Source organism: Cyanistes caeruleus, chromosome 2 (assembly GCF_971803275.1).
Source record: "Cyanistes caeruleus chromosome 2, bCyaCae1.hap1.1, whole genome shotgun sequence".
Taxonomy (NCBI): domain Eukaryota; kingdom Metazoa; phylum Chordata; class Aves; order Passeriformes; family Paridae; genus Cyanistes; species Cyanistes caeruleus.
Genome location: NC_141702.1, coordinates 93,086,088 through 93,109,367, shown reverse-complemented (window position 1 = coordinate 93,109,367; position 23,280 = coordinate 93,086,088). Strand labels below are relative to the sequence as shown.

General features: G+C 42.4%; 1 long non-coding RNA gene across 1 annotated transcript; it reads left to right on the top strand.

Moving 5' to 3' along the window:
- The first annotated feature begins 111 nt into the window (after window positions 1-111).
- Window positions 112-22,994, top strand: LOC111927610 (uncharacterized). The gene is made up of 7 exons (XR_015283623.1): window positions 112-1,666; window positions 2,303-2,396; window positions 4,048-4,136; window positions 6,024-6,183; window positions 13,230-13,381; window positions 13,769-13,960; window positions 22,705-22,994. It is a non-coding gene; the product is annotated as an uncharacterized LOC111927610 (long non-coding RNA).
- Window positions 22,995-23,280: the final 286 nt, after the last annotated feature.

Sequence of the window (23,280 nt, the reverse complement as noted above, 5' to 3'; positions counted from 1 at the left end):
CTTCAGTAGTTTTATCACTCTTTGAAATGCATCGATTAGTTTAGTGAGTTTTCACTTAAATCACTTAAAAGTGTTCTTCTCTCCAGCTGTGGACTATGGACATGGTTTTGTGACAAACATGTCTTCTAGAGCACAGCCCCCATGAGCACAAACTAAGGAACAGATGTTGATGTCATCCTGTAAACTGAGAGTGTATCTCCTCTGTGCCTGATGGGAACTGCTTTGAAAGCAAATTAGTGCAAGCCCTATAGCTAATTATGAAAACTGAGCAAAATGCTGCTGGTGAGCAGTTATAGCAGAGCACAGCAACAGCCATGTCACAAGCTGAAGAAGTGGGCTGCACTGTGGAGCTATTTTGGGCTTCTAAATTTGTTAATTATGTATTTTCTAGACCACTGCTCCTAAAAATACATTTAGTCTAGGCTCCATTGGAGTATTTATATCTCATCACTGGTAAACTAATAGAAAACTGAAACCCTGAAAACAAACCATGTGTTTTTGGCTGTTTTATATAGAGATTGCCCTTGTAGATTTAGCTTCATTGGTGCATGGAGAAGGCTACATGTCTTAAACTCGCCTGAAATAAATCCATAATTAATTAAGAAATGAAAGTTATGGAAATTGATTAGCCTGTTGAAGTGGTGGGTTTGAAATATTAAGCTCTAATTCTGTAAAACTTACGGCAGATATCCTAATATTATATTAAGTATTTTATGTATTTAGCTAAGGAAAATACAGGCACAGTGATATTTCATAAGGGTTTCAAAACACCAGGTGTTCTGAAGCTAAAGTTCCTAAAATCACTATCTTCTGCATCACTTTCCAAGGGAAGGGAATTTTAGGAGTATCTTAGAAAGCTATTTTGTTGTGATTTGGCATGTATCTAGAAGAGAACATGCCATTATATAGAATAAATGTAGGAGGGGCCTTGAAAAGAACATGTCTATTATACCAGCACAAGTTTTGCAGAGGGGAATGTGTTCCTGTAGGGTTTTTCTTGGGCTTCTATGTGTCCAGTAAGCATTTATTTGGTTACCTAAATTGAATGCAAGTGCTCTAAGCACAGTAGATTGCTGAAAGTGACATTGATGCCACCGAACACAGGACCTGGACAAATGAATCCATAAGAAAGTTTTTTGTTGTCACTTCACCTCTGAAGCAGCCGGTGGTGTGAGGAACATTAGTGTGGTTTCACATCTGAGCTTCCCAACATCTGATAGCTTGGGTGTGGACGAAATAATGTTGGCATGACCTACTTGTGAGACTGTTTTCAGTTCACTATCCCATCAGGTGTTGTGGGGCATCTGGGAAGTAAAGGTTATAAACCTTCAGTAGGGGTTTTCACAGCTTCTCCTAAAAAGCTACCAATTGCTATTTACAGGGTTTCTAATCCTCAGAATAGCATTAGTTGTAGCTCTCATCTTTACTTTAGTAGGAATACATAAATTTATCTTGATTTCAAGAGTGGGACAGAGACTTCACATGGCCACAAAGAACTGCTTGGAATCAGACTGGCTGGACATGGAGTAAGTGGGATGTATTGCTGCTCAGGTTTCACTTTCGTGGAAGAAGAACAATGATACTTGATTAATATGTGGAACGCTTTGTGGTCTAGTGAGGAGCATCATGTATGTTACACTCTTCCTTCAGCAAGCAGTAGACTGAGGTAGGTGTGTGTATTTGCACTTCAATGTTTTTGCTCAGGGATGACTGACGTGACCTACATGATATGCAGGTGTGCAATGGTGTGGACTGTGTCCCATATGCCCTTTATGGCCTAACCCAGCCTTTGTTAAGCCATAGTTTGGGTTTTCCAACATAAAGTGGCATTTGCTCCTTAGAAGCTCCAGTGTGGAGACACTGGCTTTCGCCTCCTCGCTTTTGTAATTTTATTTTTTGTGTCCAGTCTGATGAGGCTGATAAACCTACAAGCAGTGTGCAAGGAAAATTTCTTGGAATGAGCTGAGGAATTGCTGAGATTGTTATAATTCTGTACTACAGAAGTGCCTTGTTTTATTTATATACCATTTTTCTTCAGTTTCATCATGTGCCAAGAGGAAAAAATACAGACTTTCCCTTCAAGTAGTTGCTTGTATAACCATTCATACTATGGGCATGTGGACACCTTGGTACTTCAGCCAAAAACTTTTCTGCCTTAGCAGGCCTCATGACAATGCTCTCCTTCACTCCACCCCCAGGCTGGCACACATGTTGTGTACTTATGGTTGGAATATGCTTTCATCCTTGTTCTTCTAAATGTCCATTTGAACCTGAGCTATCCAGCTTTTCTTTTAAACTGCAGGTTTGCTTTCCTGACTTTATGGGCGTGGCTTTGCATGAAGGCTGTGGCTTAAACTGTGTCAGATGTGGTGGAGCCAATGCTGACCATCAGTCTGGTGAGTGCTGCCAGTCTTTATGCTGTTCAGGAAAAAGCCAGCAGGAAACATTCTGTGAGGAGGGTTTTAACTCAAGTGTTTGCAAGAAACAGCAACATCTTCAGCTTTATTTTTTTTTAAATTATTTTAGCTTCATCTTGACTCCATACTTCAAGGAGTCTTAATCTATACGCTGGGTCACCTCAACTAGATTTTTGTTTGCTTGTTTGTTTGTTTTGATATATTGGAGGGTAAAAGAAAAGAACGGGAAAAGTGCTTATAAATAGTTCCAGCGCAAACTTCGAAAGAAGTTTCCAAGTCTGGTATCTGTGTCACTTTAAGACCTCCTTAAATTCTCAGGTGTCTGGTATCTCTGGCTGGAATTTAAGACTGGCACCAGCTCCAGAGATACAGTTGCCCAGAGAGGTTGAGCACTGTCCTGAAGCACTACTTGGCTGCAGCTCTTGGTGAATGCCTTGGAAGTCACTTTCCAGCACGTCATCACTTGCTGCTTCACAGGCACTGGTGCCCTCCAGAGCTTGCCCTGGGTCCTGCTTTTTGGCAGTTTTAACTTTTTCACAAAGGTTCTATTCTCCTCCCAGGACCAGTACTACCTCGTGAAGCAGCCTAAGATGGTCTGAAGCTATGAATGTGGCTCAATCTTCCTTTGCTTCCTTGGGGGTTCCTATTGTATCTGGAAAGAGAGGAGTTTAGGTGAAAGAGTTGATCCCCATTTCAGACCAGGCAGAGGATGGATCTAGTGGCCAAACTTGCTTTCCATGTCCTGTGGTTAGAGAGCTTTTACTACCCTCCTTTAGCCAGAAGTCTTGGGTTGACAGGAGAGACTCTGACTTGGCTCATGCCTGAGTAAGCTTACAGACCAAATCCCTCCATCCAAACAGGGCCATTTCTGGTATCTTTGTTATGTGCAAGGTAAGAGATTGTGCCCATATGCCTTGGTTAATGGAACAGGGCTCTCCTCAGGCTGCCTTTTCCTGGACTACAAAGATAATGTCTGCACCTGTATCATGAACAATTTGCACTCTGAGCAGTGAACTGCCTTCAGTTTTGTGTAAGGAGAATTTCTGCAGTATAATTGCCCCCCCCAGAGTGTTTCAAAGTGTTCCTCTTGTTTTCTCAAGACACTGTCTAGTCTTACTATGGCCATTTTAGCTTGACTCAGTAATAGCTAATAATTTGTGGTACAGCAAGTTTTGCCAAAAATAACTAAGCAATTAACTAATCAGTAACAATCAAGTAGGCACTGATCAACACTATGCTTCAGACTTTCTCACAGACTTTTAAATCAGCAACTCCACTCAAAGCTCTATTCATTGCCCTTAGTCATATGGTCCTCAATGTTAAATCATGACTTTGCTCTTCTGTCGGGAGATACCCTAATTAACAGCAGCAATGAATGCTTAAGCCAAGTAATTAGATTCTCTCCTTCAAGTTTAGTCATCACTTCTCTGTAGGGACATGTTCTTCCCTTCTGGCACACTGACATCTGAGCTTCTTAGTGAAAAGTTTGTTTGTAGCCGTCTTTGCTGCTCAAACACTGTTTTTCTCCTCCATCCTGCAATGGTTAGAAACCCTATGGATTTAGAAACATTTCCTTTCATTCTCATTTAATTTTCATCTCAATATGTTATTTTAAAACCTCTTTCCTTAGCGAATATTTAAACTGGATTCGACATATACGAAGATCAGATGGCTGAGCCCATAGCAACCATTCTGCTGGCTGTCAAATTGATGACAAGGGTGAGAAATGCAAACCCTTCTAACTGGCCCTCCCTGCACTGTTTTTCTCTTGACAAAATTGCCTTCTGCACTTGCTTTACTGTTTTACTGAGTTTTGTTTGTGCTCATTACAGTTTTTCCCAAAAAAAAAACTAGGAATGTTTTTCCACATATAAGTCCAGGTTCAGTTCTTTTATCTAAAGGTTGTGGAACCGAAGAGCTGTTTGTGACACCACCTGTAATGAAAGTGAGTGGATGACAATATTAAAGGTGGTCAGAATGCCACTCAGCAAAGCTTGGACTACTCTGGTGAACTGGGTGATGGAAGCAGCTACCTGGAAGTGTGGTTGCATCTTTACCAAGGAGCGTGCTGATGTAAGGGCTTCCAGGAATGGTAAGCTTTCAGCAGAACAGTACCCTGCTTCCCTCTCCCCTAGGGACTGCAAAATTCTGCACCTTATCATTTATTCAGATTCCAGGGATAGCAGGGTTGTTTACCAAATGGAGAGTCTGTGGAAATGGATGTTGCTCCTGTAAAAATGATGTTGTGACCTTGTGTATCGTGCATATGTGTTTTAACCGATATATGCTTTCTATGGTTAACTATCTGAAAAATTTTAAGCTTACTGAAATTGTATTTTGGGAGGATGTTTCTTTGTGCCAAGCCAATCTCTTTGCATGGATGAGGAAAAGACTAAAAAACTTTAGGCAAATGCCTTCACATAAAGGTTTTTGAGCTAATAAGTAAATATGCAAAAGAAGTTTAAAACTTTCTTACAATGTGTTTATGTATAGAATGACCTTCCAAAGCTATATTTTCATTTTACATCTTAATTAACTTGTGCACATGTATCCCTGTCATGTCCCCACCTAGAACTTACTGTGCAGTTGTTGGTCAGTGTAGACATTAGGTGAAAGGTAGAAGGTGTACTTGTCATGTGTGTGGTGGGTTATAGAATCGTGGAATATGATTGAGTATGAAGTGCTGAGTTGGAAGTGACCCTTCAGGATCATTGCATCGCAGCTACTGTTTAGGTCAACAGGTTTTGGAATCCGGGTTAAAAATGACAGGCTGGGATTCCTCCTGTATAAGATCCAGACCTGGATCAGCACATCACCTGTGATTTTCTGTAAGTGAAGTTGTAGATCTACAAATACAGAATTTGAAGCTGCAGGTTTTAATAATTTATGTGTTTTGTCTTGATTCAATTGTTTTATTCTGCCCTGATTAAATGCTGTTGTGTGAGATGAGAAATTAGTATGAGTTTACAAAAAAAATGGGCAGTTAAGGGAAAATTGTGAGGGGCTTTGAGCCGGTAGACTCAGAAACAGTGGACTGAGTTAGGCAACACTGCCTGTGTGGTGGGGGGCTGGGAAGGATTCATGGAATACCGTGTGGAATGCACCCCCCCAGCCCCAGCTCCCCACTGCAGCTTTTGAACTGTGTGTTTAAATGTTGTTTGCATGGAAGCTGCAACATGGGGAAGGTGGCCACAGATAGTACAGGCTCACCTCTTTCCTCAAAATGTCCCACAGTATGACTGTGAAGCAACAGCTGCTCCAGTGGACCCTCTCTCTGTAAAGGCCATGGCCTTCCAGGAACACAGCTGTGCTTTGTTCCATGTTGGCATTAGGTCATTACTCCAAATAAGAGATTTCTTGTTGTGTATTTGTGGAAAGAAAGTTTGAGTCTCCTTTATTCCTTGCTTACTGCATCTGGCTTGGGATTCAGTGCTGTTTGGTGGCCTGTTTCACTGCCTGTGTGCTCACTCTCTGTCATATTACCATGTTGTGCGTGGGCTGACTCAGCTCACTCTTTGTCCTCAGCAACCAGTCTGGGAGAGTGTTTCAGTGTTACCTGTTGCTCCCAGGTTTCCCATATATATATTTACAGACAAACTCTTTTAGGATGAGACATGTGGTCATCCTGGAGCATGTGTGCCAAAAGCAGTCCTACATGGCCACGGCAAAAGCCTTACACTCAATTCATGTTGTGGACATATCAAGATGGCCAAAGGTTCAGCGTGCTGACTTCCAGCAAGGGAAACCAGCTGCAGGGACATCACAGGTAACTGTCCATTGTACAAATATCCCAATATTTGGTGTATCAGGACACACCCCAAAGAGTTTTGATCACAATCCCAGCAATTGCTTGTGCAACAGAAAGGCTCTTCAGCTTCTCAGATATGATTAAGATGGGCTGTGTGAACAAGGAGTGTGATGATTCACTTACACGTGTTGTCAGTTGAACAAAGTCCTGTGTGTCTGTGTGCCTTGTGTGTATAATTGTAAATAAAAATGTAGACATATTTAAAAACTAACTTGGATTTTTTGTTTGTTTGAAGATGGCATGGAGACGAACTGTAAGTAATTCACTGTCTTTTCTTTCCTATTGCGATTGTTGAGATTTAAATAGACCAGACCTGTTGTTCTGATGATGATGCATGGTCATTGGCATTCCTGGATGTTTTTGTGTTTGTTTTGTGTATTTTTTTTTTAATTTGTTTGTTTTAAATTCTGTTTTGTTAAGATTTATGTAGAATTTACTTAGCCTGAAACTGTTAGATGGATACATAGGACAAAACCTGTAGAAACAGTTCTTTTAATGTTTCAAATTAGTATACATTATGGCATTAACGTTTTACACTGCAAATTGGGACATACCCACATTCCCATTCATAACGGGACTACTCATTTTGGGATGGACTCTCTTATTTATACCAATTTATTATATGAAACAGTAATGTCCCTTAATGGCAACAGCTGAAAGGTCTATCATGTGTCAAGAGATACATTAAAACTAGTGAGAGTACTGTAAAGTTCTGAGCTATAGAACATAAAGAGAAGTCTATTAATCAAAGAATTTTTCTGTTATCAGAGCTAGAGATAATGGTCAGAATATGCATCATATTTACATTATATTTTGCTTGTGATAATGAAGGAAGTCAGACTAATCTATCATTTGTTACTTCTGAGTACAAAAATCCTCAATAGTGTGTTTTTCTAATTTGAGAGGTTTTTTTAGAAAATAAAAATTTAAATAATCTGCATTATTTGCAGAGTTTTAAAGTCTCTCCTGAAGCTAGAGAGGCCTGAAAATACGGAATTTATCACATAAAAATTATTTGTCTCTAGGCTTGATACCTTAAGGAGCAGAATCTGACAGATGAAATTAAAAGATACTCTTAGAGATTGGCTGAATGCTTTGAAGTAGAAGAGAAAATATTCTGTTAAGTGGGGAGGTAAGCAGAGGTGTTGTGCTGGTGTAGGATTTCCATTGGCCCTCTTATGGTGGCTACATGAGATAAATGCTGTCAACAGCTTTCTTCTGTTTACTGAATTCAGAGATAACTCAAATCCACAAACACCCAAGCTTCTTTGAGAAACTTTAACAGGCACTGGCGACTGCTGAATGCGTGCAGACTTTATTGCTCCAGCAAAGTCTGTTACCATGATGCTCTGGGGAACTTGCCTCCCCTTGGTGCCTTGTAACAAAAAGCTCCAAGTTTTCTTTGCTTGTTGGCTGTGTGGTTCTAGCAGGGTATAATCTGGACAAATATGATAGGGGAAAAAGGCCCAGCTTGTACCTAGCCAAATTTTTGGGCTGGTAGAAGAAGCAGTAAGCCCTCCAAAGAGATCATTTCACTATCAGAGAATACTGGAAAGCATCATATACACACAACTGTTATTTAAGGCTATTCCTCCTTGCCACACCTCAGTTTAACTATTTAAAAATGCTAAACCCCAAAATGTTGGGGCAGTTACCACTAGACAAGAAGCAGTGCAGCTTAGCTGGCCCAAGGACATCAGATGCAATTGTTCCTTGCTCTTAATCCTCTCCCTTGATACCTCCTCTGAAATGATAGTTCCATCTGATCCATGGAGTAGGTGTGGGACAGTTTTCTTCTCTGTAGTGTGTCTGCTGTAAGCCTCTGAGTGATCATTCTGCCACAAAGGTTTCATGCCAGCCCCATCCAAGGAGTTCCCAGATTCGTGTCAGGAAAAAAGTCAAGCACAAGACTTTGCTTCACTGCTCTCAGTGTCGTAGGAGCCTTGAGCCATGGTTGCTGTCAAAGGTTTTCTTGGCTTGATTTAGAAATTTACTTCAGCAGTTGTTTTTTTGCTGCTTCCCAACTTTTGTACATTAATTTTATTCTTCAGGAAATTGTAATGCTATCAGTAAGTTTTGTTCCCCCTTTAAATTAGAAAGGAGGAGGTAGATGACATCACAGCTTCACATCACAGGTCTAAATCCTGCCCTGACAGTGAAGGTCTTAAAGTCACATCTACAACAAACATATGATTCATGGCTGATGAATTTTATAGTACAGACTTTTAATATTGGAACCTAAATTTGTCAAAACCCATAATTTCCCTTTCAGTTGAACATGTACAGCTGTTGCAAACACTATTGCATGCTGGTACCAAAAAATACCACATTTTTCTTCTACAGTTTGAATGGGAAATAATTGTGGTTTCTCAGATCCCACTTTGAAGCAGCAGGTTTTTATAGCTGGCTGACTTTAATAACTGTAATTGTATATGCTCCAGCTGTGCAATGGACACCATGAGTCACTGTCCATCCCTTGGGTTCAAACTGCTCTTACAGAGATGATTCTGCAATACTTCTGAGTATCTTCTGCTACATTATTGGGAAGTCCTCTTCTGGTCAGACATGTTGTTGTGGCCAGACAACACAGCTATGTTGTGGCCATTTTAGATGGTTTTCCTGCAGTTTGCATAGGCATATACTACATTGAAGGCTCCCAGGTCAGAGCTGGGAGCAGAGGAGCAGGCTGTCCCCAAGGAGCAGTGGCCTGGCCAGGGATGGGCATATATGGTGGTCTCATCCCAGAGCATAGCAGACAAGAGCGTGTGTGTCGTCCTGGACCTTCTCCTGAGGGCACATGCTAGCGTGGGGAGCCTTCCCACTGTTGCTGCTCACTGCCTTGTGCTTCTTTTCTCTGCTTCTTTTTGCTGTCACTTCAGCATTTTTCCTAGTAGATTAATTTGCTATAAACATCAACCGAGAAATCCAGGAATTTGTCCACTTTGTCAGAAGTTTAAATGCTCTTGTATTACATTGTTATAAATCATACAAGGCTTTATGAATTCCTTTCCATCTGAAAAACTCAGATCAGTTTATTAAATAGCTCAGTGTTGTCTGGTGTGGCTGTAAAAAATAAAGAAACTGAGGCAGAAAAGTGACATTCATGTCATCTTGCTGAGTGGACTGTAGGAGAGAGGCGGGTAAGGAGTTTACTCACTTCCAGCTCTCTTCACAACAGTTTTTGCCATGCTGCAAATTAAGTTCATATACTTAAATATTTTTAAAATACCTTTAAAATAATTGAAATAAATGCCTTCCTATTAAATACATTCCTGCCCACATAGCATATTTACATATTACATGTAGCTGGAAGGTATAATTAGAGATTCCTGTTCAGGCACCTGACTCATAGCACCTTTAGCTTGCTACCATAAATAGGCATGTTCAGCTGAGACTGCTCGTGATGCGATGCCTCAGCCTGTGCATAGAAGGCAACCTCTGCTACTGATCTCTAGGGCAGATTTCAAAATCAGACTTCTTTTCCATAGCAAAAGGCCGTTTGACTCATTCCTAGCAGATGTTTGCACAGGCTTTGGCCGTGAGCCTGGTCCTCAGCCTACTGCTGGTCTCATCAGGTGGGGTGAAGGTTGCCTTCAAGTCAAAGCAGCCATGAGACATCCTCTAAGTGAAGTGTGGTGAGATGCAGGGGATCTGTCTGTGTCAGCTTTTCTGGAGGTCAGCTGCTCATGGTCTGCTCTGAGAGGTGCTTGGTGGCAAAGCACTGGCTCTTTGCATATCAACTGGCCATACTGAGAAATCAGGCACTTGGGTCTGATTTCTTTATGTACTGAGGCATGCAGGAGATGGGGAGAGAGCTGTTTGAAGGTGTCTCAAGGAGCTGGGTCTGCAAATGCAGTCTGTAGTGCTACTACTGCCTGTAGTATGTATTTGAACTTACAAATACAGGACTTTGTCCAAGAAATGTCTAATCTCCCTTGCCTAAGATGGGAACATGGCTGAGGTGCTGTGTGGGTTATCTGATGCTTTGGGAGGTCTTTGATTGTTATGTGTGTATTGTACCAACTGAGTGGGATGGTTTTCCAGCAGGATCAGACTTGGGTAAATCCACTGTGCAGCCATGAGCAATATCTGGAGTAAGACTTACCAAAAACTTTAGAATACCCTTAGTAGTAGCAGGTTACATGGACTATAGCATATATGTACCTTGGATTTCCAGTTTCCTAGTAAGCCTGAGTAGATTTATTGTATAGGGGTTCCAGTCACTCCTGGACACACCCCGAGGTCCTGGGAAAACATGGAACAATAGCTCTGAGTGGGAAAAAGATACATTCGGCATTCTCTAGAAAAAATTATAGCTGGCCCATAAGTTGACTCCTGCATCTGCATTAGTTACAAAGCCAGTCCCATACACTTTCCTGGGTGGTGTGAAATTGTATAGTTCAACAAATCTGATCCAGTCCATAAAGAAATGTTTACTGTGGACTCTTAAGAGATTATCAGCAGTCCTGGAAGGTTGCTGAGCTTGATGTCTCTCGATTGACAAAATGAATCCACATAGGATGCAGAACAGGATGTGATTTCTCAAGCAGAACAGTGATATTCTTGAAGGAGGCTACAGGCAGAGGGAATCTTAATTTTAGTTATTGAACACAGAAACATTTATCTGTGTTGTGGTTTTAAAGCAGTAACTAAAAAAATTACTAGAAAACTTACTTATTTCTTGCTGTAAGATACGGATTAGAGCAAGAGAAAAACAGGCTTAAAACTTAAAAGGAATAAAGAAAGTTTATTAATAAACTACAAGAGTAACAAAACCAGAATAAAACTTCCAGAAAACCCCTTTTTCTCTCACTACACAACCATTCTCTTGTTCACATGACAACATAGAGACAAAAAACTTTGGTGCCTAAAACAGTCCCAATTCTTGCTAGAGTCTTTTCATCAGTCTTTGTAGAGAAACAGAATTCTTCTTCTGCTAATCTATGGAGTTTCTTCCAAGAAAACTATTTCTGTTATAGCTTTCTACTTTTCTGATGCCAGCTGCCCAGAAAAATCTGTCATCGGGTGTCTCCTCCCATTTCACATCACTCTGAGGTGTATATGGGTCAATGAGTCTAGAGATGTCATTTTTAAGGATGAGTTATTCAAAGGCAAAAGTTCTCTTCATCTGTCTCTGTGAGCTCTACTGGAAACAGAAGTTTTCTCTTTGCTTCAAGCAGCCCCAAATCTTCGACTATTACTTCTTCCCCTCTGTTCCAGCACCTCACTGTATCACAACTACTTTACTTTTTGCTCAAAATTCACACTTTGAACTACTCTATTCCTCCCAATATACTCTATCATGAATTACAGGAGTTTTTTCAGAACACTATTGTCCATCTCCATAGCTTTAACAGAAAAATATTTCAGCTTAATTAAAAAATCTCCTTATTTTCTACCTCTTTTTAAGCTTAATTCTTTTCTTTACTGTCTCTGATAGTTTATAAAGTCTCTTTACCTGTTGATTACTCTCTCTTTCCCTCTCTGGAAAAAAAGGAGTAATCTGTAAGTCTCATCTGGGTAATCAAAGAGTTAAAATCTTGCCCAGGCTTTGTAGATGGTTCTGTGATCTCTGCCAGAGCAGCGGCTGGAGCTGTCTTCAATGGAAGATTCTTCATGGCTGCTCTGGAGAGTGTGGTCACTGTCTCAGCCCGCCGCAGGTCAAGAGCTTTTTTCTTTCTTTACTCGTCAGTCTCTGGTGAATTCAGTCACAGCAAAAACTGCAGCCGAGCCAGGGACCGGCCTGGCCCGGCCAGGGCCTGGGGCAAGCCCCGCAGGCCCCATCTCCCGGCCGGGAGCTGCAGCAGGCCCAGCCCAGACCTGGCCCGGGCCACATGGCCTGGGCAGGGGACGGGAAGCCAGCTGGAGCTCAGTTACCTTTCACAGCCAGAAAACAAAGAGACAAAGAAATTCCCAGGCTTAGGTCTTAAAGTGGTGTTCAGAGGTTGATCTCACTTTTCAATGGTCAAAACTGCTGTCAATTCTTAGAAATGGCCAGCTGTTGTCTGGGAGAAAAACTCCCATTCACCTCCAGCAGTTTTAACTTCCTTAGGTGTTTCTCTTTGTTTTCTTAAATGCCAATCTATCATAATCTGCTTATGTAACTCTTAGAAGGGAAGAAGAACATGGTCATTCTGTGCAGTCCTTTGTTGAAGCATTGAATAACTCAAGTTGTCCTTCAAATAGCCAAGTGGCACCAAGTGGCACCTGGAAAAATTAAGTATTAGGGAGTCTTTACACACACAAATGGCTTGACCTTGTATCACAGTCTCCAAACCTGCACATGGAAGTCAAGGGATTTCTCTTAACATTAGAATGGTATTTGTTGGGTCTCAAATAATGGGTTTTTGCAATTAGCAATCTATGCAATGAATGATTTAATAAAATTTTGTTTAGCAAAAACAGCTGCCAACATTTAAAAATATCTACCAAATCTTCCCATTAAAACAGTCTTGTTAAAGTTGTCTGTTCCAAACAGAACAATATTTTACTGTTCTTGGTTATGTGGTTTTCCTTCTCAGATTTCCATGAAAGCATGTGTTTCACAAAGCGTATCAAAGTTGTCTCGTAGGCAAAAACATGTAATCATCAAGCGTGTAATTTTGTTGAAATCCCCTCAAAATGGCTAGCCATGCTGCCTGAACCATTCAGAGACATAAGAGGAAAAAAAGGATTTTGCAGGCACTCCAAACCTGGGGGTGTGGAAGAGCTTAGAAGAGCCTGTGGCTCTGCAGTCACCCATCAGGAAGTCACCCAAATGCTTTTTATGTTGCATTTTCTTCATTTGGGAGGCAACTACTATGTAAAGGTTATGGGTTCTACTAATGAAAAATGTAATACAAGGTCCATGTGTGGCTGGGTTGGCCCATACCTGTTCCAGCCATACCTGCTGTTGTGATGCATAATCCTGGCTCCTGCTCGTGGGAAGAGCATCCTGCAGCACTGCAGGCGGGAAGTTTCCCCCTTGCACTGGCTCCACATTGAGCTTTTTCTTCTTAATGCAGCCAATGCCAATTAAGAAGGACTTAAGGAGGACAAGCTCACTTCTTCCTTGCCTGGTTGTTCAGGGTGAATCATTAGCAAAGCACTTGAGTGACAAACCAAAATTGTTGAGTGCCTTTTGCAGTCTGCATGGACACTCTACCTTCTGTAGCAGGTATGGTTTCCTTCTCCCATGGAACTAAAGCCCCACAAATTCCCTCTGCTCTGCACCATGCTTTAACCAGGCCTGAAGCATGTATATAATAATACAGAGATCTATCTATCTATCTATCTATCTATCTATCTATCTATCTGTCTATCTGTCTATCTGTCTATCTGTCTATCTATCTGTCTATCTATCTGTCTATCTATCTGTCTATCTATCTGTCTATCTGTCTGTCTATCTGTCTATCTATCCTGAAGTATATAATCTATATATAGATATAGAACTTCTGTATATTTATATAAGTTCTGTGCTGCTCCTGCTTTATGGGTGAGGAAAGGGGATAGTGTATGTATCCTGAACAAAGAACTTAACTTTTCCTTGTACTCTCCTTTGTAGCCTAGCAAGTCTTTTGGCGAGAAGAATTATAATCCTTCTCCTAGCAGCACTTCATGAACTGAAATCATTCTCTAGGATGATGATGACATGCCAGTTCTTGGTATATGGACATGAGTCCTGAGATCCCACACGTGGATACACAAAAGGACTACATAGAATGCTGAAGATTGGGAAGATACCCTTGTGGGAAAGGTGGGACCTTTTTTTTTATTAATGGTTGCTTCGAGTGATTCCTCCATAGATCTTTTTCCTTGTCTTGAAACTGTTTCCTTGATGTGCTGGGCTGTATATCCTTGAAGGAATAGCATGGTCTAAGTGGAAGTTGTTTGGCTTTGTCCTTTTTCCATAAGATAGGACTGAAAAATTACTGAAATGTTGCAACTATCAATCAGGTGAGTGCTTTCACTGTAAACCTGTAAATCCTCTTAATCCCTATTTGTACGAGATGAATGAGAGCCTGCAGCCCACCTACTCATGTCACTCCCATTCATGCCAAAGACACAACAGCAAATACTGATTTCTCCCTATTTAATGCAAGAGCATTTATCTGCCAGTGTCCAAACTGCATTTCCATGACATAAGAAGAATTGTCTGGATAATTAACTAATACAGTTAAAACACATCAGTTTGAGCAGATGTTCTTGTCTTTGCTTTTAACATGAATGGCCTTAATTTTGCAGCAAAGTCAGTGAGATGGCACCTGAATGTAAGAGCTTGGGGTTGTGAAGTTTTTCAGAATGATGGCCTATATTTATATTTCTTTCAGAAACTCTCCTTATACTGCACACAAACCTCATTCAGAGAGTTTTACTGAGACAGCACATTCAAGTCTTCATTATTTGGGGATGTCTGCTGTTGCAGTCCACAACCTCAGGATCATGTCCAGGGAAGCCGCAGGGTTCTGGGACCAGCATGGAACAGGAACAAGACAGGCGTCTGTTCATGAAACCAATTATTCAGCATGGGAACAACTCAGATCCAGAACAGACAGCCCTGAACAAAGGCAGGGTGATGGGTTTTGGGGAACAGAACTAGGGTGGAATTCAGGGTCAGGGACCACTAGAAACACAGCAAGGGAGAAACCCCCAGGGACTCAAACCCAATCAGAACTCCTGGGCCACCCTTCACAAGGGGTTTGGGGTGGGGTAACTTCATCCAGGGCTCGCACTGCCCATCCTCCAACACAGGGGGTCAAAATTCACACTCATGGCTTACAGCCATGCCTCTTCTTTAACAATGGTTATCTGAAACTAACTCTTTGCCTCCCCGAGGCATCTCACAACAGTCTGCAATGCCATTGTCTGATAGACATTAATTCTTCCAGCTGTGCATCTATGTATTGTAATTGCCCTGATTTATTCAGTTTGTTTTCTGCAGTGTCCTTGTACCTGCTCAGCACTCATGATGCTGACAATAAACCTGGGCTGTGTGGCAGATGAGGCTGTCCAGTATCAGAAAAATATGAGAATATATGGAATGCTGGTTTCTCCACTCACCCTTGGCTCTGTAATTTCATCATCCAGCCAAGGAGGACTGTACAGGCAAAAGGCCAAGGTAATGGGTGAGTGCAAACTGTAGCTCTGCAGGAGAAAGGGACCTCTTGCCCACAGCAGAAACAGAAAGTAACTGCAATTCTAAAAGGTCTTTACTGCGTCCTCAACTGTAGTATTTCCTTGCTCTGTAATCTGGCCAAGTTTAGGTAGGTTTTAATAGGGATAGACACATTTCTACCACAAAGGTCACTTCTCTGACAAATTTCAAAATTTCTCTTCTGAAGCTAGAGATCCTCAAATAAAAGGTTGCCTGGATTTATTTAACATGTGCCAAGCAGTATATTTTTCCTTTAATAGTATTCCTGGAAATGGCTGAACTATTTTGGCTAAAGCAGATGCTGAGCTGTTCAGAATGAAATTCTCAGTACTAAAGTTTGGCAAAGTAGAGTAACATGCCATGTTGTTGACACTGGGGAAGGCTGAGCACCATGGCAGCAGAGATAGGAGGTGGCACAGCTGGTCAGCAAACCAAGGAAACCAACGAGTGCTGCTTTTAGGAAACTGTCTGCTGGAAGCCAGTGAGGAACACCCTTGGGCTCCTGCACTCTGAGTTTTGTATGTTCACCTTAAATAATGAACACAGAAATCCAGAGGCATCAGTGCTATTTTCAGCTACCCTGAACTGCTTAAATATGCAGTTTCAATCACTCAGGCTCCTCTCTCCCCACCTGTATTGCTCCTGGGCTTAAGGCTGGATCTATATATGGAATCTATAGTTATGTATTGGAGTTTGGCCTGAAGTAATTTGTATTGTCAACTTTTTTTGCTTGGTGGTACTCTTTTTCCACCTTTGAAGTCCATCTGCAGAACCCCTCTGTGCCCCTCTGTCTCCCCTAGATGTTTCACCATATATTTATATCTTTTGTGTTAAAGCCTTACAGGGCTGTGATGAGAATGGGGACATGGCTTCATTCTTTGATCTGTGCCCTGTCTCCTTTCTCTGTATTTTAGGACCCAGGTAACAGGGACATAAAACTCCTGTTCTGCTTCCTGGTTTTATATGATGCTTTATTACATAGATGGACTGGGAAAAGCTCTGACAAGCCATACCAGGTTGGCTTTGTCTCAGACAATACTATTAATTTGGGGATAGACACGGAGTTCCTATCTCTGGAACTGAAAATGAATATAGGAATGATTGAACAAACCTGTTACACTCTGAAATTGTGTGCCTATTGACGTCAGCACCCCAAGCTGGATTTTCACGCTCTTTCCAAGTTCTTGTTGTCCATGTCCTTTCCATGCCCTCAGTTACTACATAGACTTTTTTTTTTTTTTTTTTTTTTTTTTTTAAAATGTACGGGTACCAGAGCATGGGCCCAGCACTTCTACGAACTGCAGAGTTGTGAGTATCTCTTTTTATGGTTACAATGTGTGTGGGCTGCATCTTTGGGCATGGGGTACATCAGTATTAGAGTGAGGCTAATAATACCCCGTAAAGATAATTTGAGAAGTTGCTTACCTTTCCCCAGGGAACAGGACATGTCTTTGTATTTCCATCTTCAGATACACAACCCACTTGTGGGCTTGACTCCAAAGCAAATACACTGGGAGGGTCATCCTTGCTTATGTAGATTTTTTTTTTTTCTTCCTCTCCTTTATGTTTTGCTTTGCCCTCTCAGTAGCTTTCTGCCTGTTTTCTCTGAGGCTAGTGATTTCTTGGCAAGTAATTGTTCATAACCAAAGAAAGGTAGTTGGTGAGCAGCAACTGCTGTCTTCAATAGCCCAAGCTGACCCTGCCACTGCTCTGGTAGGAAAAAGAAGCTGTTTCAGAAGAGCACAGCTGTCCTGGGCTTAGTGCACACAAGGGCTGCTCAGAGCAGCCCCTTGACCCCATGCTGGCTCTGTGACCTCTGCTACTCTCACTGATAAGCGTGATTGCAGTTTGTGTTGAGGCGTTATTCTCTGCTCCACAGAGAGAAACATTAAACTGCAGAGTGACTAAGTGCCTTTTCAAAGGCTACATAATGAATCAGTGAATGAACAACTCCCAGCAGCTCCAGGCCCTCTTCTCACTGCAGAACAATGCCTTTCTCCCCTGCATGAAGATGTGCATGTAGTATAGGTTCCATACAGAATTATGTATTTCAAAAGAAATGTGAATATTAATAATTATATTATACTGATGCCACTGTCCTCTAGACTCTTTAAATAGCAGCACCACAACAATGTGAATTGTTCCTTTTATGCAAACCCTAGCCAGTGAAATAGCTTGCCAATACAAAATAAAATCGCTGCACAAAAGTTTGACAGCTACATTCATTATATATGTCAATTAAAGGATCCTAAAGGCTTTATTGTCCCTGTACAGTGTCTGAACAATCTGCTAGCCCAATATGCTGCAAAGCTATTTTCTTACTACTTTTTCCATTTAAAAAATAGCCACCAATAACTTTTGACAAACAGTCTGAGAAAACTGCATGAGCAGTAAGGAAATCTTAGATTTTCTTGGATATCTGTGGGTTGGAGCCTTCCACTCACTGGGTTCTGTCACATGTCACAGTAGATGAGATCTGGTCAGAAACATGGAGCCCTAAAATTATTCTACAAACCCCAAGCAGGCTGGGGTCTTGGGGATGGCATGTAGAGTAAGGGAGGGAAAGTTATGCTAAATAGAAGCTAATTAAATTATTTTTGGTTAAGGCTTTCGGTTGCTTTGCTATGTATCAGACATGCAAGCTCCTCTGTCCCAGGTCTCCTCTAGGTTAGGCTTGGCCTGTTTTGATGAGCTCTTGCTCTCAGTAGACCACCCCATATCTTGGGGGTGTGGAGCATTTCAGTTTGCTTCTCTTCTTTCATGGCACTCTCTGCTGCCGAAGCCCAGCCGTCTATTACAGCCCGATGTGTTGTAACTGGGAGTGGGGGTCGGGAGGAGGGTCCGGCCTCAAGCCCTCCCACACGGCCCGGGCTGTGCCCGGGGATGAAGGCCCGGCAGCCGCGAGAGGGAACAGCCAGAGCCCGCCCGGCTCCCACACAGTCCGCTGCCTCCTTCCCCAGCATGGAGGGGACCCCTCACAGCCCTGGTGAGGCCGTGTCTAGAGTGCTGTGTCCAGTTCTGGGCTCCTCAGGACAAGAGGGTAATAAAGATGATTAAGGGAGTGGAGCATCTCATGTATGAGGACAGTCTGAGGGAGCTGTGTCTGTTCAGCCTTGAGAGGAGATGACAGAGAGAGAACCTCATCCATGTCTGTCAGTATCTGAAAGGAAAGTGCCAAGAGGATGGAACCATGCTCTGCTTGGGTGTTGCCCAACAATAGGACAAAAGGCAATGGGCAGAAACTGATGTATGAGAAGTTCCATCTGAACATGAGTAAGAATTTCTCTACTGTGTGGGTGACCAAGCACTGGAACAGATTGCCTAGAGAGGTTGTGGAATCTCTCTCTTTGGAGATATTCAAAACCTATCTGGACACATTCTTCAATAACCTGCTTTGGGGGACACTTGCTTGACAGGGAACTAGATGACTTCCAGTGGTCTCTTTCCAATCTTAACCATTCTGTGAAAGTGTGACGTTGTAATCTTGTGCCATGACAGACATACTAAATCTGATGTATGAGGGTGTCATAACTTTACTGTCTTTGTTCTGGGATGGAACTTAATCTAAGTTTCACAATTCAAAATACTTTGGAGGTTGGTTGTTTCCTCTAAGTGCTCAGTTTGGTTCTTAATGTGTGCTGAGTGTGGCTTTGCTCTCAGACCCTGGTCATGGGCACTGCAGCAGCAGGAATACCTTAGGAGGTTACTTCCTGCATGCCCTTCTGACAGCTGCCTTTGGGATGAGATGCTGCTCTTGGCCTGTGCTAAAGGGCTGACCTAAAAGTGTAAAGAATAGCCTTGCTCTTGTGTTTGGGAGTGAACCATGGGGATGTTCTGTGAGGATGCATGCAGAGGAGATACTGCAACCGGATTGCTGATCGTGACAACTAGTGTTTCTACTGAAAAACCCTGGTGAAGAAATTGGAAAAAATGGAAACTTTCAAAGAATTGAGGTGTTAATTCATGTGCTGAGAAAGCTGTTCTGCCCACTCACCATCCTAAAAACTGTGTGACATTTCCCTGAGGTACACTGCTTGCTGCTGCATCACGGGTATGTGTTTGATCACAGGCAAAATCAAACATTCTTTTGTAATCAGTGGACTCAATAACTTCAAGATACATGGGAGTAAAAAGATGTAGACTGAGGCTTCTCACAGGGTTGAGGTTTATGTGTTACAGTCTGTTTGCTCCCCATGCAGCATTGCCTGTATAGGGATTGTCCTGTACAGAGCCCTTTTATTAATGTTTTAAATAATTATCACCCTTGTGGGAAGGGCATAGAAATCTTTTCAGTGCAATTTATGGTGAGCACCAAATACTGTGCAACGGAGCATCTGTTATCTGTGACAACAGCTACCTTGCAACTGACAACTACCTTTGATTTCAGGTTTACAAGACTAGACTCAGCTAAACACAGTTCAGTGATGCTGACAGGATGTGAAAGGCTTTCTGTAAGCAGAGTGGGCTGTGCATTTCTCACCAGTCCATCTCTGGCCAGGGACATACTTCGTAGTGTGTGGATGCAATGATAAAGACACTGCAAACACTTTTATTCCTGTGGTAGGGCTAGGAGATCTAATCGCTGTACATGGAAAAAATGCCTACACAAGTCTGAAACTTCTGCTGTGAGCATCACTGCTTCATCTTGTTCTGGCCCTAAAGGAAACCCTCCTGAAGGAATGCAGTGCCCAGCCCCTCCAGAACAAGAGGTAGTGGTGGCTTTCCAGGAGGAATAAACCTGTCTTTGGTGCTTGCCTGTCTCTCTGCTCTGCCTTGTGGGAAAATGTTACTACTCCCTCTGTTTGGATGATTGCTCACACTTCTGCAACCACAGACTTCATCTGTGAACTTTTAGTAGAAATTATGCACTGATGCTGGGATGGCGTTTGTCAGCTAGGAGCTGTTTTCCAGTGTCACTCACTTGTAGTTGGCATGTGGAACTCCTGTGGTATTTTCTCAATGTTTAATGTGACCGAATTGTGTACTTCCGCTGCACTTCCATCAGCTCTTCTGGTGTGACAGTTGCCACAAATTCAGTGGCATTCAGGAGCCTCTCTGGCATTTGCAGCTGGGTGCAAGACACAAGTTCCTTGATTTTGCTGCATCAGCCCAGCGAAACATTGCACGGCTGCGTGTGCAGCCAACTGCTTTATGTTATGCCTGGTAATGGCTTGTGAATAATAAAAAATGTAACCTCCAGCTGTTTAATTTGCTCTAGGGGAAAAAAAAAGGCTTCCTAATAATCTTCATTGTGAGGTGCCTCCGACCAGGGACGCAAAGATTTAGTTTCAGATATGTATTGTTAAAGTGAGAGGTGTGGCTTTAAATCCCGGGAAGAGTAAATTCCATTCCTCTGCCTCAGGGGATGTGCCCTGTGAGTTACCTCACCCCCAGACCCTCCTAGGGTGGCAGTCCAGGGTGTTCTGATTGGTTTTGTGCCCCTGGGGTTTCTTCCCTGCTGTGACCCTACTAGTCCCTGACCTTAAACTCCACCCTGGCTCTGTTCTGGGCTCTCTGTCTCTGGATCTAAACTGAGTTCTTGTGTTGAATAAATGGTTTCCTGAGTTTAACCAAGCTGAAGCCCATCTCATTGAGTCCCATGTTGGTTACCAGTAACTGTAGCCTCCCTGGACATGATCCTGAAGCTGCGGAACGCAACACTTCATATTTACTTGCATGTTTGGTTTGAGAGTAGATGGATTGATTTACAAGATAAATGAAAAAGCAAGAGAAGGAAAAATGTGTCAGTGGCTGTACCATCAGAGGGGAAGGCATTTCTGATGTGGGGGGTCACTATTTTGACCTTTCTAGTTTTTTGTTGTTTTTTTTTTTACAAGTCAGCTTTTTGGACCTACTGTGTACCAACTTGCTTGTTTGAGCTCAGCCAGCTAATTCCCTTAGTGCCCATTGTCACCTCTCACTGTGACCTACAAGGAGGGGAAGGTGCAGAGCCGTAATGAAGGAGAGGGGCTGAGGTGGCCACCTTGGCCTTGGCAATCAGCACTTCCCTCTCAGCTGTGACTTCTTTTCCCTCTCCAAATTTGTGTAGAAGCGTCCCTATTGCAGCACTCCCTCCCTCCCTGTAGCCAGACCAATAAATCCCTGTGTCCTTTTGGATGGGCTGGGAAATGGTCCTTCCTGAGCCCCTGCTGCTTGAGGCACTGGCACCAAGCAGAGCTAGGTTCTCCAAACAGGCTGGTGCTGAGGCTGTGCCCTCCATGCCAGGACCACGCACCCCTCTGTCCTGGAAGTCAGCTGGCAAGTTGTGAAATATGATTCAGCACTTTTTAAAATATTAAATTGTGCAGCTGTCCTGGAAAGGATTAGAAATCAGTTCTGGAAAATACTATAGTAGCTTTTAGTGAAGAGTTCTGCTTTGTCCTTGATTATTTATAATCATCAGGATATAAGGACACCATGTTTAACCCTTCAGCAATGAGAAAGATTGCAAATAATCTAATAAACAACATATGCAAATTTACAGATTTAGTAGATATAGTTGCAATTTCTGAAACTTAGAAGTGAGAAAATATCAGAAATATGACATCTTGTTTGCTCAGGCAACTGGATTAGATGAACATTGTAAGTCGCTTTCAGCTGAAATAGACTATTCCACATTTCTGATGGCAAAGCCCTCTAAGGGGTCTCAGATTTGCTTACCACTGCTGCCCTGGTTGCTCTCATCACCATTCACAGTAGTGGATTTTGCTCAGGGGATGATTTAGGGGCAGGTTGATGCCCATGAGGCTCCTGCTTCTTGGCCTTGGGGCCAGGCAAGGCTGCAGGAGACTGGTTTTGGTAGATGAATGATGTCAGGAAAAGAAGCTTCCTTCCCTGACACATTTTCAGAGGGCTGATGAAAAGGTCAGGGAAGCTAAAGCAAGGCTCCTTTTTGGGCTCTGAAACCTCTATTCTAGAAGAAGCCGTCCCTCTCCAGAGGAGCATCCAAAGAGCCTGGCTGGAAATGTCATCTGCCAGGTCCTCAGAAAAATGAACATCGTATCACTACTATGTGGCTGGAGATGTTGTCAGACCACTGGCATGCATCCTTCCCAGGGGTCTGTTCTCTCAGAGCATGGTGCACTGAATCACTGACACATTCTTGGAACTATTCTGGTCCTCCACAACTTCATCTGCTGTGTTGCTGAAAAATTTAGAAGCTAGAGATTTCAACTCCCATTGTGTCCTGCATCTTATAAAAAAAGGTGTCATCTCCATTGCAAACTAACTCAATCTAAACAAGCTGCTATTATACTCTATCAAAGGATACTTAGAGATGCTTCATCAGTCTCAAACTGGACCATGGAATGCCAGCATACAGAACTCATCATTGTTCATTTTAACAGGTGTCTGCATATTGATGACATCAGGGGTTTGACCTGGCAGTCTTCCAGTGCTCAAATCACTGCTTCCACCTTGGCAGATGCAGGTTTAGAGAGTTTCTGAAATGTTCTAGCACAGAGAGAAGAGGACCCAAAAGTCGCAGCTGGAGAGGAGATCCTAGAGGGACATCACCCCTGAAGGACAGTGATCTCTGCTTTTCACCAGCTGTCAGCACTGCTGATCCATGTGGGCTAGGCAGGGCAATGCTGCCTTCTTCATGTAAATCAGAAGAGCAAGGAAAGCTAATTGACAGGTAAGGTCATTAAGTATTTAATTTATTTAATTAATGAACCAAGAGGTATCATCTCCAAATTTAGAGTGATAAAGTCAGAAGCTTTAAAACCAGAAACAAGTGTTTTGTAATACCCAGAAGAGAAGTGGGAATTAAAATAGAGATTAATCCACGTTGTATCTTTGAAGCTTGGATTCATGCCCATAACTGTGGTTCTGAATTGCTTCTCAAGCTGGAAGGCATGTGGATGGTAAATCTTGCAAAATATCAGATCTCATAGTATTTTAGCCTCTTAAAATTAGCCATG